This window comes from Narcine bancroftii, chromosome 11 (genome assembly GCF_036971445.1).
Source record: "Narcine bancroftii isolate sNarBan1 chromosome 11, sNarBan1.hap1, whole genome shotgun sequence".
Lineage (NCBI taxonomy): Eukaryota > Metazoa > Chordata > Chondrichthyes > Torpediniformes > Narcinidae > Narcine > Narcine bancroftii.
The window spans coordinates 7,342,492-7,359,301 of record NC_091479.1 but is presented as its reverse complement, the minus strand read 5'-3'; the positions used below and the strand labels follow the sequence as shown (position 1 = coordinate 7,359,301).

The 16,810-nt window shown below is 40.2% G+C and overlaps 1 protein-coding gene and 1 long non-coding RNA gene across 5 annotated transcripts in view; one reads left to right on the top strand and one right to left on the bottom strand.

Moving 5' to 3' along the window:
• The window catches only part of LOC138745419 (furin-like), a 124,338-nt gene that overhangs the window by 57,522 nt on the left and 50,006 nt on the right, over positions 1-16,810 (bottom strand). The window lies entirely within an intron of this gene.
• Positions 4,143-15,705, top strand: LOC138745423 (uncharacterized). The gene is made up of 4 exons (XR_011346251.1): positions 4,143-4,987; positions 11,469-11,799; positions 15,370-15,425; positions 15,511-15,705. It is a non-coding gene; the product is annotated as an uncharacterized lncRNA (long non-coding RNA).

The following is a 16,810-nucleotide window of genomic DNA, read 5'->3' as shown; positions in this document are numbered from 1 at the left end:
AATGTGGCAGGCACCAAGAGATTTCTTTAGGCAGTCCTTGTACCTCTTCTTTGGTGCTCCTCTGTCACGGTGGCCAGTGGAGAGCTCGCCATATAACACGATCTTGGGAAGGCGATGGTCCTCCATTCTGGAGACGTGACCCACCCAGCACAGCTGGATCTTCAGCAGCGTGGACTCGATGCTGTCGACCTCTGCCATTTCGAGTACTGCCTGTCCCGCATCGGACTTGTCAGCCACAAACAAGCCTGCAGCTGACGTGGACATTTACCCCCTCCATAAATCTTCATCCGCGAAGCCAAGCCAAAGAAGAAGAAGAGATACCTGTAAACTTGGAGAAGGGGGTGTTAATTATGATGGTTAGCGTAGCGGTTAGTGCAATGCTGTTACAGCTCCAGTGACGGGTTCAAATTTAAATGTAAGTGTTTTGCAGCAATTACCAGATTAAAGTGAATTTGACATAATTAAGGATGACAGTACTAATTTTTTTTAAATTACTTGATATTTTGCAAGGTACAGTGTGGTATTTTTGTCTTTTAAACTGTTTATTCTTAACGCACGTGTATTAGTTAAGGCATTGTAAGAGTGTGTCTCAGGCAACCAGAACATTTGCATATCCGGCATCCACAATCCCTGTAGATGCCAGATACCTGAGATTTTACTGCTTATCTATTTCAATTTAAATACAATTACTTGTGATGTCACTTAGGACATCAGTGGTCTATCTTTACGTTTAAGAGGGAATAAATTTCATCCTCTTGTCATGCATGGGCAATAAAATTCAACATTGCACCCCAAATATTTTAACTCTGCATTTTTTAAATATTTATCATATTTGGATAGTTAAACTACACAAATTACATTATATGTGATTAAATGATGTCACTTTCTCAATGCACAGCCAGCCAAGCTGTCCACTTTGTTAATGATTGGAAGTGATTGGGCTCGAATGAGTGACTGGCTCCACATTTTGTAGACAGGATGTACTTAGGACATTTTCATATTCTTAAAATAATTACACTCTTCCAATATCAACACCTAATTAGAATCGAGCCAAATGTTTGAACATCATGAACTAAATATACTTGTGTTTAACTCAACTCGGCTTGTTTAAATCTTGTAGTTTAATGCTTGCCAGAGTACATCTAGTACAGTTAAAATGATTTCCAAATTTAAATGCAAGTCCAAGTTCTTGTGAACATCTCGCACCTCTTCCACTGAATATAAAATCTGTTGTCGGATTTCCAAGAGATTGTCACACACGTGGCATCTTATGCTTCAGAAGCCCAAAAGTCCCAAATTAACAGAAACATCACCAAAGGGGGTATGGAAAATATTCAAAAGGATATGCCAGGACCAGAGGACTCAAGCTCAAGGAGATGGAAGAGGCTGGGGCATTTCTCTCTGGAACTAGGAAGCTGAACCTAGAGAGATGTATATAATGGAGAGGCACAGATCAGCTGATTTTCCCATCTCCAGAAGCCCATAACTGAAGGGCAAAGGAGAACAGGGGAGGCAACAGCGACAGAGATTGTGACAGATGGAGAGACATGATCGCCCACGCCGAATGGCAAGTCACCTCAATTAATAATGAAGTTTGACACATAATCCAAATAATATTCCGATAATCCATTGACCTTCCAGCACACACATCATTCATAAATAATAAGCAGGTGTAGAGTACTGCCTCAAGCTAAATGGTCAATGCGAGAGGCTGAAGAGAAAACACAGGGATGAAAGAAAAACCGACACCAAATACTGTAAAAGAATCTATGACAAATGGTAGCAACTGTTGAAGATTATTACTAACACAATAAATTGTTAAAACAACAATTTCTCAGAGTTAAATTTAAAACTCATAACTGGCTAAAATGCCACATTAAAAAGTTGCTAAGTTTAAAAAAAAATGCAGCAAGGAACTTTGAAAGAAAACTTTAAAATAAAAACACATACAGCACAGTGACAGGCCATTTTGGCCCACAAGTCTGTACCACCCAATTTAAACCCCATTAACCTACACCCTCAGAGAAAACTACGCAGACACGGGGAGAATGTACAAAGATCATACAGACAGTGTAGGATTTGAATCCCAGTCCGCTCCCAATACCTGGTGCTGTAACAGCGTTGCACTAACTGCTACACCAACCGTGCCACCCATAATGACATTAGGGTAGAAAAGAGTAACATAAGTGAAAGGCAATTTTAGCAAAGTTGCTGTCAGAAAAAATCTTGAAATAAAGATCGAAGCCTTTATTGAAAAAAGGCATGGATTAAAAATTGAATTAAAATTAAGAAACAAGGGTTAAGGCAGATGTTGCGCGAACAGAAGGTGAATTGGATGATAGCAGACTAGGTATTAACATCTTGGGTAACTTGAAAGCTCAAAATGAATTATAATATAGATCATTTTTGAAAGAAAATGTTGATAAATACAGGATGTCCCTGAGTTAAGCAAGGGTTCTGTCCTGAGGACAACCCACAATCCCCTTTCTATAGTTGCCCACCTCGTATCACTGCATACACTTCTACAGTTCTTTTATTGAATATCTTCCTTGTTGACCCAAATATTTCCTGTAATTAAAGGAACATATTTTAAACACCATCATCTTTAAAAGCTGTTTAAATCTGATTTTCATATTGAAATCTTCAGGAACCCAGGAAGACCCCGTGTTTGTGAAAAATTCCCAATCTTAACTATTCTGTTGAGCAGGAAGTGACAGCGTGAAAAAAAAAGAACTTAACAGGGCAATGCAACTCTATTCAGACTCCCACAAGCTGAAAAGTCACATGGCATCGTCTGTGTTTCAAAATTACAATGAAAGCACAGGAGAAAAATCAACTACCAACAAAAATAGGAATCCTTCCCATTATCCAGAATTCGCGCAAAACCAACTGGCAAAAAAAATTGAGGAAAATAAATAAAATTGGAGTGAATAAGAATAAATAAAATTTTTAGTTCAAAATTATCCAAAATTCTCCAAAGTAACACACAAACCTTGGGCGAAGGTGGGAGTAAATATTCAGCCAGTGGATAACCTTGGTCGTGCTTTGCTCGTAGCAGTTGTTTGAATAAAGATGTGTTGGACTAAAATGGCGTCGCTGGTTGATGCCGCTCGCCGTTGGGGCAACTCTCTTAAAGTGTCTCCTTATCCCTGCTGAGTTGCCCCAGTCAGAGGTTTTATCTGTAAACTTGGGGTAGGGGGTTAATTATCAGTAATATCATTGATCATCCATGGAGGGCAAGAACCTGCAGATACAGTGACGGTTAAATGTTTTCAAAAAATGTGACTGAAAATAAAGTAGAACACTTTAAAGTTTATATATCCATGCAACTGAAGTTTGTTCAGTGTAGTGTGGTATTTTTGTCTTCAAATTGTTTATTCTTAATACAGGTGATTAGTTAGGCATTGTAAGAGTGAATCTCAAGCCACTGGAAAACTCGCTGATCCCTGTAGGTGCTATAGTGCAGTCGTGGAAAAGAGATATGGAGCCCATTAAAAATAAAACTTTGTACATGATGCTGAGGGGATCATGAAGACCACGTGATTAAAAAAAAACTTTTGTTTTAAAACCACTTGTCTTGGTGAATGTCTATTGCTGCTGGGTTTTGGGGTCCTTTGGGCTCATAACAATATCCTTTGGCTTGGCTTCACCGTGGAAAAATTGTTGAGACACGGGACTTGTTGAAGCTTCAAAAGTGACTGAGATGAAAGTGGGCAAATTGCAAGGAATGATGGAAACATGGGCTTCAAAGAGAGCACGAGAAGAAATTTCAGGAATACAGATTGGAATAAATCTCATGCTCTTTGGACATGCACTCACTTGAACCAAAGAATATGTCGACTACCACAGCCCAGTTGGTTTGAATCCTTATGGAACAGTGGAAGAAGAGAATTATAAACATTGACCCAGAACAGGATTCACTGGAGAAAAATAGAGGTTTTGTAATGAGAAATTAAATTCAATCAATTTGATAGAATATGCATGCCACTATTTCTAAATCTGCAGAAAAAAACTTAGCTGTTTTGTGAACTGTAAATAAATTGTTGCAAGGTGTAAGCATATGGTGAAATGGAACGGCATGTGGGACATGGGACATCCTGTATTTATCAACATTTTCTTCCAAAAAATTATTAACAGGAGCAGGCCAGCTTGAGCAAGTGGTTAATCAGGCATATACAATCTGGGCTTAATCAGAGTATTGATAAAGCAGGAGTCTCGTCTGAAGTCAAGAGTTTAATTCTGATAGAATGTGAGGGCAGAACAAAAATTGGAAGGATGGTTCCCAGTCCCAGTCCAGCTTTCTTCAGGAAAGGCCAAGGATAAAGTTGCTTATATTGTAATGGATAAATATATTTGGGATTTTGGTAAGATTTAGAGTAAGGGTTACATACATATACACATTTTAAAACAGATCTTATTTGAAAGACTGAAGAATTCATCTTTAGTGACATTTTGCAGAAGATCTGGAGAACATGATGCACATTTCACAAGTAGGCGCTAATTGAACTGATGTCATAAAATGAATGGACTGGAGACAAACTGGCTTCAAGTATATTTCTGCAAACTTCTCACAGAAAAGTCACTCCTGGGTTTTGTTTACCTAAGACAACATCTTGACCGAGAGAGAAAAAGAGAGAGATAGAGAGAGAGAGAGAGAGAGAGAGAGAGAGAGAACAAGCCCTCCCAGCTAGTATGTGTAACACTGAAAAGCAGCTGAACAGTACAAGCCAGGAAGAGCTGATTGGAAACAGAAGGTTCCAGAGTAGTGGATGGCTGGAAGTGCGATCTGTCTGATGTTTCTCTTGGAATAAGAGGAACAGAATTCTGTGGTGGTAGCCTGAAGAAAGAGGTTACCATCTGGAAAACCCTGATGGGGCAGTTTCATCTGCGAGACCTTGAGGTGACTAATGGTGGTACCTCAGTTGTGGAAATCCTGGAACAACAAATCTCTCTCTCTCTGCAAACCCTATGAGAACCTTCCTGAGCGGTAAATATTTATCTTTCAAGCACCAAAGCTTGGTGAACTTTTTGCATGTTAAATTCTGTGCACAGTATAAGAATTGCCTGCATTCAGAGAACTTGGAAGAAAGAGAAGTGAGATTGAACTGTGAACCAAATAACTTTTCTTAAATTTACACACACATTACATACACGTGCGCTTATAATTAGAAGGGGGTTAATTTGGGTTAGTTAAGTATAGAGATAAGTTAATGTTTGATTCTGTTTTCATGTTTAGAGTTGATTAAAAAAAACTTGTTTTAAAACTACTTGTCTTGGTGAATGTCTATTGCTGCTGGGTTTTGGGGTCCTTTGGGCTCATAACAATATCCTTTACCTTTACCTTGACTTCGCGGACAAAGATTTATGGAGGGGTAACGTCCACGTCAGCTGCAGGCTCGTTTGTGGCTGACAAGTCCGACGTGGGACAGGCAGACACGGTTGCAAGGGAAAATTGGTGGGTTGGGGTTGGGTGTTGGGTTTTTCCTCCTTTGTCTTTTGTCAATGAGGTGGGCTCTGCGGTCTTCTTCAAAAGAAGTTGCTGCCCGTCGAACTGTGAGGCGCCAAGATGCACGGTTGGAGGCGAGATCAGCCCACTGGCGGTGATCAATGTGGCAGGCACCAAGAGATTTCTTTAAGCAGTCCTTGTACCTCTTCTTTGGTGCACCTCTGTCTCGGTGGCCAGTGGAGAGCTCGCCATATAACACGATCTTGGGAAGGCGATGGTCCTCCATTCTGGAGACGTGACCCACCCAGCGCAGCTGGATCTTCAGCAGCGTGGATTTGATGCTGTCGGCCTCTGCCATCTCGAGTACTTCGATGTTGGTGATGAAGTCGCTCCAATGAATGTTGAGGATGGAGCGGAGACAACACTGGTGGAAACGTTCTAGGAGCCGTAGGTGATGCCGGTAGAGGACCCATGATTCGGAGTCGAACAGGAACATGGGTATGTCAACGGCTCTGTACACGCTGATCTTTGTGTGTTTCTTCAGGTGGTTGTTTTTCCAGACTCTTTTGTGTAGTCTTCCAAAGGCGCTATTTGCCTTGGCGAGTCTGTTGTCTATCTCGTTGTCGATCCTTGCATCAGATGAAATGGTGCAGTCGAGGTAGGTAAACTGGTTGACCATTTTGAGTTCTGTGTGCCCGATGGAGATGTGGGGGGGCTGGTAGTCATGGTGGGGAGCTGGCTGATGGAGGACCTCGGTTTTCTTCAGACTGACTTCCAGGCCAAACATTTTGGCAGTTTCCGCAAAACAGGATGTCAAGCGCTGAAGAACTGGCTCAGAATGGGCAACTAAAGCGGCATCGTCTGCAAAGAGTAGTTCACGGACGAGTTGCTCTTGTGTCTTGGTGTGAGCTTGCAGGCGCCTCAGATTGAAGAGACTGCCATCCGTGCGGTACCGGATGTAAACAGCGTCTTCATTGTTGAGGTCTTTCATGGCTTGTTTCAGTATCATGCTGAAGATTGGGCTCGTAACAATATACACCACAGACAAATTACAGAGTTAATTTCTGTTTTTATTTCAGTGAAAACAAGTTTCCCATATTCACCAAACAAGTTTTAATGCTCATGTTTTATATCACAGAGGAAATCTGATGCTCAGTCAAAATGTTAAGCAATAACAATTGTATGGTGAATAGATATGTTTACAGCCATATCCATTTTATGAAACCAAACAATCTACTGCAGAAAGCCTATTGAAATTTAAATGAAATGCGTCACTTTAGCAAATAGCAAGTTAATGATAGATTCACTCTTCCTTAAAATGAACATAAGCATCAAAACTTGTTGCCAGACACAATTTCCTCATCATCAAGGTAAAACGTGGTAAATTTTGGATGAAGGCAACATTCAAAAGAATGAATTCAATAACGCAAAATCAATCTACATCAATTTCTTACAAGGTTTCAAACAAAATGTTATTTCTGTCGCTTAATAGCAGCTTACAACCTGTGACTTGCTCATAGTCTCATAAATAATTACGGAGTGTTAAGAGTAAACTTGATCGAAATTTTTAGATGGGCACAAAGTACTTAAAAATATTTGAAAGGAGTTAAACTCATTCCTAACACCAAATTACACTTGATAACTGCATTTGTACAAATAACTAAAGTATAAGGTGCAAATGGAAATTTATTTTAATGCAAGAACTTCCTGGAATTAATTCCAGATCTGAGATTAAAATTAATTTTGAATTCTACAGTGAATAATTTTGGCTCAAATTACCATCTTTAATTGAGTAGCATTTTAGCATTAATCTCCAATTTCACAAACTGATTTTTAAATGGAGTTTCATTCCCATATACTAATCCAAAACTTCTTTCTTCTGCTTAGAAGCAGAATGGAAATAGCTGCAAAGGATTTTAAAAATCGACTCAGATATTAAATGCAAAATACTGAGAAATTTTTTTTGCAACAATGATCAATGTTCATCACCCCTCATTTATTCAAAAGGTGCTGCAGTAACTGTACTTCCTGAGAAGATGAGCCGGACAAGGCTCCCAGCCACCACCCTGTCAACTTTCTACAGGAACTCTTATTGAGAGCACCCTGGCTAGATGCAAAACAGTGAAGTACGGTTGGTGTAGAGGACCATAAGAGAGTATCACTGGAGTTTCCCCCATTGACATGTTCTACCAGGACTGTTGTTTGAAGAGAATGTGCAAAACTGTGAGGACCCCTTCCTCCCTGCACACAGCATCTTTTAGCTACTCCCATCAGGAAAGAGATACAGAGTATCAGAGACTGAACCACCAGGTTTAGAAACAACAACTTCCACAGACATTGAGAATGCTGAACGACTAATGAATTGTTCATATAGTTCAGTCTTCTAAGACTACCATTTATTAAACAATATTTACTTATTTTTATATATGTATTGTTTGTCTGTACGTGTGTTATGTTTGGTTGTTTGCTTGCAGCGTGTTGCACTGAGGACAGGAGAACGCCGTTTCATCAGGTTGTACTTGTGCAATAATCGGATGATAACAAACTTGAACTATTCAATTGCCAAGGAAATTAAACTGATTTAGGGCCTGGAGGACAATCTGCCACTAAATGACAAATACTCTTATTATATCAGCATTGATCATTTAAGGAAACTTGTGAACAAAAATAATGTCAGACATATTATGGAAAAATTATCAATCAAATAGCATTTCAAAAGTTCATTGAAGCAACATTTTATTGCATGACATTCCAAGAACTTTCCAACTGAGATAAATTGTAAAGTAACCTAAAGTTCAAAGTTATTGTCAGAGTACATACATGACAACGCAGACAACCCTAAGATTCCTTTTACCTGTGGGCCAGGCAGAATTTCTACTTACCAGTAGTGCAAAAAGAACTATTCGGGAAAAGATACATATACAAAAAAGTGAAGTGTAAATAAAAAGGAAGTGCAAACAAACTGTGTAATATAGAAAATAAATATTCAAAAAAAAATAATGTGCAAGAGTCCTTAAATGCTGATGGAGTTTGTGGTTGAGGAGTCTGACGGTGGAGGGGGAGCAGCTGTTCCTGAACCTGGGGGGGAGGGGCCTGTCTGGTGGCACCGAGACCTCTTTCCTGATGGCAGCAATGTGTGCGGGGGGGGGGATCCTGGATGATTGCAGCTGCTCCCCGACGGCAGCGTTCCCCGTCGATGTTCTCCACGGTGGGGAGGGTTTTGGCCCGTGATGTCCTGAGCTGTGTCCACTCGCTTTTTTCAGGGCTTTGCACTCAGAGGTATTGGTGCCTCCATACCAAGTAGTGATCCCTTGGCCTTGGTGTTTCCTCCAGACTGCTCCCTTCCTTCTCCAAGAATTGAGTCCACAGCCATAAACCTCCAATAACTTTACTGCACCGAGCATTCCCAAAAATCCCAATAAGCTGTTTGACCTTCAGGAAGTGGAGACTGTTGCCCCATCAATAACTGCCACAAGTCTGGATGATTTGGCCACCCTCAGACAAAATCCCAAAGCATCAAATGCTGCAAGTTTTAAATCAAGGTGGAAGGCAGTTTATAACCTATCAAAACTCTGAAGTTATTCATGCTGGAGTTGTTACAAGATCAAAACAGCAACCACAAAGGCGGCCTATCACACAGGGATACACAAGAACTTTATTATCAAAACATTCACCTTCAAACTCTAATTCAAAATCCCCCCTTTTATAACAATGCCCACTGGTTACTATGCAAATCTCTATAACAGTGTAAAACTAAAAAAGTCCCTCGCCTAGAAATAACATACATAATTAAAGTCTCAGCTACACTTCCAACCAGCCCACAGAAAAACGTAGACACAAAACTTCGATCTCAACCAAAGCAAAGGTCCTAAACATAATTCTGTTTGATGGGTAAACTGAAGCCAGAGAGAGAGAAGAGAAAGAGAGAGAGAGAGAGAGAGAGAGAGAGAGAGATAAAGAGCACACAATTCAAAGTTGTATTGTGTTGCTACAGAGAGAGGAACCACTGGCTTGGTCCGGATCCTTCTGGCTGCCTTCGGAATGTTCATCCCTTTTAAAATGCCCAACATTCTAAACTGATCTCCAGACCATGACTCATGTTCTGGGCCTCCTTCCACTCCACAGCACCCCCTAGTGGTGGTTTATCGTCCAAGTCCAGAAATGTTTAGATCATTTTCTGCACATGCCCAGTCCGTCTCCCACTCTCTCAGCAGTCCACCTTCACCTTGGCTCTCCAAGGCCAACTGTCACTTTTGAACATAAAACCACACAACACATAGGACAATACACAACACAGAACTTTGTAACAGTGTATAAAGGGTTGTTCTCTAGGTCCTCAAGAATCATGAATTTGATGCATACAGGTATTACTTTGGCCAAAGTGAAGATGACTTCCATTCATACAGCATTTTAACACAACACCTTGACAGCACCAATCCTCCGGGAGCTCCGGTTTCCTCCCACCTTTCGTACCAGGGATGTAGGTTAATGGGACGAAATGGCTTTTTTAAAATTAGTTACTTTCCATGACTCAAAAAACCTCACAGCTGTTTGATGTCCAGCTATTCTATAACATAAGCTTACACAAAAACAAACCCAACTTGCCTGCCTCTTTGAAAGGAACACAAAAATAACTCAAGTTCAACTATTGAGCAGGAAGTTTAAGTAAGATACTTAAACAACATCTTTGATAGATTTTAAGACGAGATAGAAAATCAATGACAAAAACAAGAATTTCTTCTGATTTAGGAGATAACAGAATCATTAAAGACCTGATGAAGGGTAATCACCAAGAATGACATCATGAAGCATCATGAATAGTCCACCTAAAAAAAAACATGCCTGACAGCCTTATTCAGTTCTGCACATCACTCGCGGGTGAAAACACACAAAGCTTGGGGCTGCTGGGTCGACGTGATGCTTGAAAAGCACGATAGCAGATCTTGCATGACAACATTTCACTGCATCTCATCATTGCAGCAGTTTCATTTTGTAAAAGGATACTACGTTCAAACTTTGAAAAGTTGCATGGTTTAAGTTCAAGTTCATTATTGTTCAATTGCACAAGCACGACCCGTTGAAACAGTGCTCTCCGGTCCTCGGAGCAAAAAAACATGCAAACACACATCCAGTCAAACATGCTTTGAGTTCCAAAATTCTGCCTGGTCCACAACGTACTTTCCATTCTAAATCTGCACCAGCGGTGTTCTTGGTTTGCGCCCTAATCTCTTCTCCACCGTGCAGAATGCAACTAGTCACTTAATTTTGCAGCAAGAGGTCGGAAACTTGTCCAGTGAGCAAATATAAAAATCAAAATCTCCTTGCTAGGTTCCATTCCAAATCTATTCAAGATTCGAATTTTGTATATTTTTAAAATTTGGTCTGAAACAGTTCAAGATATTATCCAAGCAGATCTCAACCAACCAAAACGCCCACTCACTTGTCTTGCCGCCTGGTCAACCATTGGAACTAAAAACAGCTCATTAGCTTGAGCTACTTTGCTGTGCACAAATAAGTTGCTATGTTTCTTCTATTTTAATATTTTGGCTGTAAAGAATTTGGACGACAATGCTCTGAAAGGTGATAAACAAATACTCCCATCCTTCTGAGATTTAAAGTTGCCAATTGTCAAAGAATAAATTCAGTTCAGTGCACTTGGAGTCATCTAATTCAGCTCAGAAACATGACTAAAATACCAATCCCAAAATAGCATTTTGTTAAGTTATTTATATTGAGCAAAAGTGGTGTGAAGGCACCATTTGCTTCTAACATTGTGATCCTTGGATTTTCTCATGAACATTACTATTTGAGACAAAAACAATGAGTCACTTAAAAATGTAATCAAAGTAGTGATTGACAAATAGTTCTTAGCCAAAATTATTGAAAAAGCATTCAAAGCGTTGCAACATTAAACAAAGAAACATTGCTCTAACGAAAAATTAAAAGATGGTCAGCTTGGTCTCAGAATATTTTAACAGCCACACAGCCATGTAATTTTTTTTACTGTTATACTTGCATGCAGAATCTTTCGAAGAAACTAGATATCGATCGAGAAGGTTGTAAAGTGGATTGAAAATTGGCTGCACGGGAGAAAACAATGGTGGATGGTTGCTTCTCAGACTGGAGGCCTGTGACTAGTGGTGTGTCTATATCAATGATCTGGATGATAAAGTTTTCAAGTGGATCAGCAAGTTTGATGCTGACACAAAGATAGGAGGCGTTGTGGACAGCAAGGAAGATTTTCAAAGCTTGCAGAGGGATCTGGACCAATGGGGAGATTGGGCCAAGAAAACGGCAGATGGAGTTTAATGCAGACAAGTGAGAGATGAAACATTTTGGAAGAGCAAACCAAGGTAGGACATACACAGTAAATGGTAGGGCAGAGGAGTACTGAGGAACAAATGGATCAGGGAATACAGATACATTGTTCCCTGAAGGTCGTGTCGCAGGTTGACAGGGTTGTAAAAAAAAAGCTTTTAGCATCTTAGCTTTTATAAATCAAAATACTAAGTATTCCAGGAAATCCAGGAGCTGCTGGTAAAAAAAAAAGCGATCTGCCCACCAGGCTCACCTTGCAAAGCCGTCCTGGCCAGAGAAAAAAAACGAGCCTTCTGTCTCGCATGCAGCCATCTTCAGCGCAAACTCTGGGAGATCCAAAACGAGTGGTGGACTAGCCTCGCCAAACTGAGTATAGGAGTTGGGATGTTATGTAGAAGTTGTATAAGACATTGGTGAGGCCAAATTTGGAATATTGTGTGTAGTTCTGGTCACCTAACTACAGGAAGGATATCAATCAGATTGAAAGAGTGCAGAGAAGATTTACTAAGATGTTGCTGGGTCTTCAGGAGTTGAGTTACAGGACAAAATTAAACAGGTTAGGGCTTTATTCCTTGGAGCGAAGAAGAATGAGGTTTACAAGATTATGAGATGTATAGACAGATGCAAGAAGGCTTTTTCCATTTAGATTGGGGAAGATAAATACGGGAGGTCATAATTTTAAACTGAAAGGGGAGAGGTTTAGGAGAAACATTAGGGGAAAGTTCTTCACCTAGAGAGTGGCGGGTGTGTGGAATGAGCTGCCATCTGATGTGGTGAATGCGGGCTCAATCTTAAGTTTTAAGAATAAATTGGATAGATACATAGATGGGAGAGGCTGACAGTGTATGGGAGTATCTCAATGGGACTAGTGGAATAATGGTAAGCACAGACTAGAAGGGCCAAATGGCCTGTTTTCTGTGCTGTAGTGTTCTAATTTCTAAGCTACTTATTGTAATTAAAAGTAGCTTTCAGTCCATGAACTACAGTTATACACTTTGACCAAATTCTGATATCAATACTTGGTACGATGGACAATTTTTTTGTGCATTAGCTTACAATGGGAAATGGTGTCTGCAATTGTGAATAACTGGTTCCTCTGGGTAACTGGTCACTAATTAATGATCTGTAAAATACTGCAACATGGTGGAAATGCCAGCTTTCAGAGAATCACCAAGAACATTGCATCAGGTGGAAAGATCAGTTTGGTGTAACAACTCCAGGCAAGCAGAAAGGGAAAGGAATTTGTTTCGACGGTGGTTAAAGAGTATTCCAATCTGTTAAGCCTGAAGTGTCAGGACACGTGTGTGCTGACCGGCTGCATCACAGTATGGTATGGGGATACAAATACCCCTAAGTGTAAAGCCCTGCAAAAGGTAGTAGATTAAGGTAGTAGCCACTGATAAAACCCTCCCCACCATCGAGAATATCGACAGGGAACGCTGCCATCAGAGAGCTGCAGCAATCATCAAGGATACACCTCCCACCCCCCCCCCCCCCCCCGCCACCCAGCACACACACTGTTCTCGCTGCTGCCATCAAGAAAGAGGTCCAGGTGCCACAAGACTCATCCCACCAGGTTCAGAAACAGCTGCTCCCCCTCCACCATCAGACTCCTCAACATCAAACTCAATCAGGGACCCATTTAAGGACTCGTACTTTTGCACTTTATTGATTTTTCTCTCTGTATTGTAGTTTGCTCACATTTCTTTGTTTTCATGTGTACATTTCCCCCCCCCCCCACCCCCACGAACAATAGTGGTAATTCTGCCCGGCCCACAGGAAAATGAATCTCACAGTTGTATGGGATGTCATTATATACTCTGACAATAAATCTGAAATCATCTTAACAAAACACAACTCTCAAGTCTTAAAAAAAGATGCACAATGTCAAGATGTGTTCGTGTTGCCATTTCAAACTTTTCCAAAGGAAGAATTCTAATGTTAATGTTGGCAATTGCCCAATATTTCCATGAACCTATCAAACATCTTGTTAATAATGTGCATCTATCATACTCGAGGGTAATTGCTGTCAACACAAATCAGTGCATGCAACTGAAACTCATGCCTCCAGTATGGACAGCAAATTCTTAATCCCCAAAAGTGAAAAATCACTCGCAGACATCCTTCAAGTTAACAACAGTCTGATAATCAGACACTTTCATGGACAATTTCAGACGTCAATCCTGAACAGTGCAAGGACCTGCAGTATCTCGTGAATTCTGCTCACCATGGTTATATACAGTCATCCAACACAGGGTCATTTCTGTTAGTACATGCTAAATAAACATTCCAGGCCCTGAACTCGAGGAACTGAACGTCCCTGCAAAACTGACAAATAACCAATTATAATCATGTACAGAGCTGCAGTTATCTTGCGTCAAACTACTGCACACACTTGCTTCCCAATGTCCAAACTTCACAACAGATTAACCCTGTGTTATGCCTTTCAGATAACAAAATTCATTCATCACAACTCCCATGGAATTTATGTTTAAAAAAAATGAAAATAAACAATTTTTTATCAATTCTCATGCAAAGATGACCTGGATTTGTGATACGAATTGTCATCACACAGACTGTTTTCTTGGAATGCAATGTCCCCACCAGTAACACTGGGCTGATTGTATATCATCCGTGACAATTTATTCAAAGTCTTTCTTCATTGCTTCATTAAAATGGTGAGGTCATTGATTTATAGCAAATACCAGAAAAAAAGTGTGGCAAGCAAAAAATATGGTTTAACATCTCAAAAACCATAACAATACCAACAAATTCTGGTAGTTTTCAAAAATGGTCTTGAAAGGAGGATTGGACTTTAAAAGATCATTCTATTTACACACTTTTTTCTACCCTCATGCAGTTTTTGATACAAAATGATCAAGTTTTGGAATTGAGGAACAATTCCAGAGTGGGATTTGCAGAACAAAAAACTACTGGTTATACTTAAGCAATCACTGAAATATGTAATGTTCTTGCTCTTGGGGAATTAAATACCAGACACAACTTCAATTCGAGTCACTAGGATGGAGAACTCTCAATGCACCCATCAAGAATATTGTTTAAGGCGTCAGTGGTGCAAACCAAAGATTTGCTTTGCCCACTTGCCACTGAAGCTTGCACAGTACAAACCCTGCCCACTTGCCACTGAAGCTTGCACAGTACAAACCCTGCCCACTTGCCACTGAAGCTTGCACGGTACAAACCCTGCCCACTTGCCACTGAAGCTTGCATGGTACAAACCCTGCCCACTTGCCACTGAAGTTTGCACGGAACAAACCCTGCCCACTTGCCACTGAAGTTTGCACGGAACAAACCCTGCCCACTTGCCACTGAAGCTTGCACGGAACAAACCCTGCCCACTTGCCACTGAAGCTTGCACGGTACAAACCCTGCCCACTTGCCACTGAAGCTTGCACGGTACAAACCCTGCCCACTTGCCACTGAAGCTTGCACGGTACAAACCCTGCCCACTTGCCACTGAAGCTTGCACGGTACAAACCCTGCCCACTTGCCACTGTACAAACCCTTCACTATATAATACAAAAATGTTTAATTCACCAGCTTCATAAATATAAGAATTAAACGGATCTCTCATTTATCAACAGATGTCGGCTTTTTTAATGCTTGCTGAAAGAACTCGTTCAATTTAATTAAAGGAGAGGTAACTGTCCATTTTAAGAAAAAATTCCGAGGCACTATATCTGGAGCTAATGCTTTTAACATATGGTGATTTCTGTATTTGGCAGCTTGCACAAGGGTCACATAGAAAATCAAATGAGGGGGAAGAAAATGGAGGGCAAAAGGAGCAAGGGAAAGAAGAAAAACTAAAATGTTTTCGTGAGCAGTTTGTAACACTGGCGTGCAATTTGACTCCTGTGATGTCTTTTGAGCCACATTATCCCAATAAAAAAAAGGTTATTGTCATTTCCATTGTAAACCTTCACCAAAATTACTGCTTGCGACAGCCAAATGGTTGCTTCATAAAGAAAAAAAACTGCAATCATATATATTAAACTAAAAAGATATTAATAATGGATAGATAATAAATATTCAGTCACCATAATGCAAGAATAAAAATTGGAATACTTCCTTTTTGTGGTGTGGGCCCATCCGTGATCAGTGCACTGTGAGCCATTGGAAAGAAACTGTTATTGAACCAAGAGGTGATGGTCTTCAGGCTTCTGTACCTTCAACCCAAATGTAGCAGCAAGAAAAGCCAACTTCTTTGAAGCATAATCCTGCCTCAATAATACTCGTGTCTCTCCCAGGCTAAGAACAGTGTTGGACTGGCTCTCATCCTCTATTCTCAATAAAACACACTCCTCTTATACATTTCTAGCCTTTCCCTTCTCATACCAAGTTGAACTCCCATCACCCTCATCTTGTAACATGCCAAATCACAATGTTTGGGAGATTTTAAAAGCAGGTTCTATCAATTCTAACTGAAGTTTAGGTGAAATATGGCATCTTTAATCTTTCAGTGACTCAAAATGTGCAAAATACTCAGTCAATAAATGCACGTGCAATCTCAAAAGATAAAATATTCAGCATCTTTTAAAAAGACCACCAGTTAGGTCACAGGAAACATCCTTCTCACCTGCTGCACTCTTTCTAATTAATCCATTGAACATTTAACATTCATTTGATACTAAAAACAAGAAAGGGACGTCCAGCTTTCCTGGAAAATATATATTTTAAAAATGTTTTCATCTTATAATTGTGCAATTAAAATGACCTCGAGAGGAGGTAGAACAGAGGAGAAAGTCAACCAGTTTCTATCACGTGCATTAACTTGCTGAAGGCACCTGTGCACATAAATATTCAACATACAAGAACAAATCAGGACGAAACATTTTTGGGGTTTGATATTTAATCAGGACCTGGATACATATGCACCTGATTAAGGTCTTGGCCAGGCATTAAGCTCACTTGAGAGACTTGTAACTTATCACAGTTGTTCCACAAGTCCTGATATAAACCTCAGCAATGTTGAAGAGGAGCAAAAAAGGGCATTGTAAGATCAGGGAAAGGAAAGGTAGTTCGGGG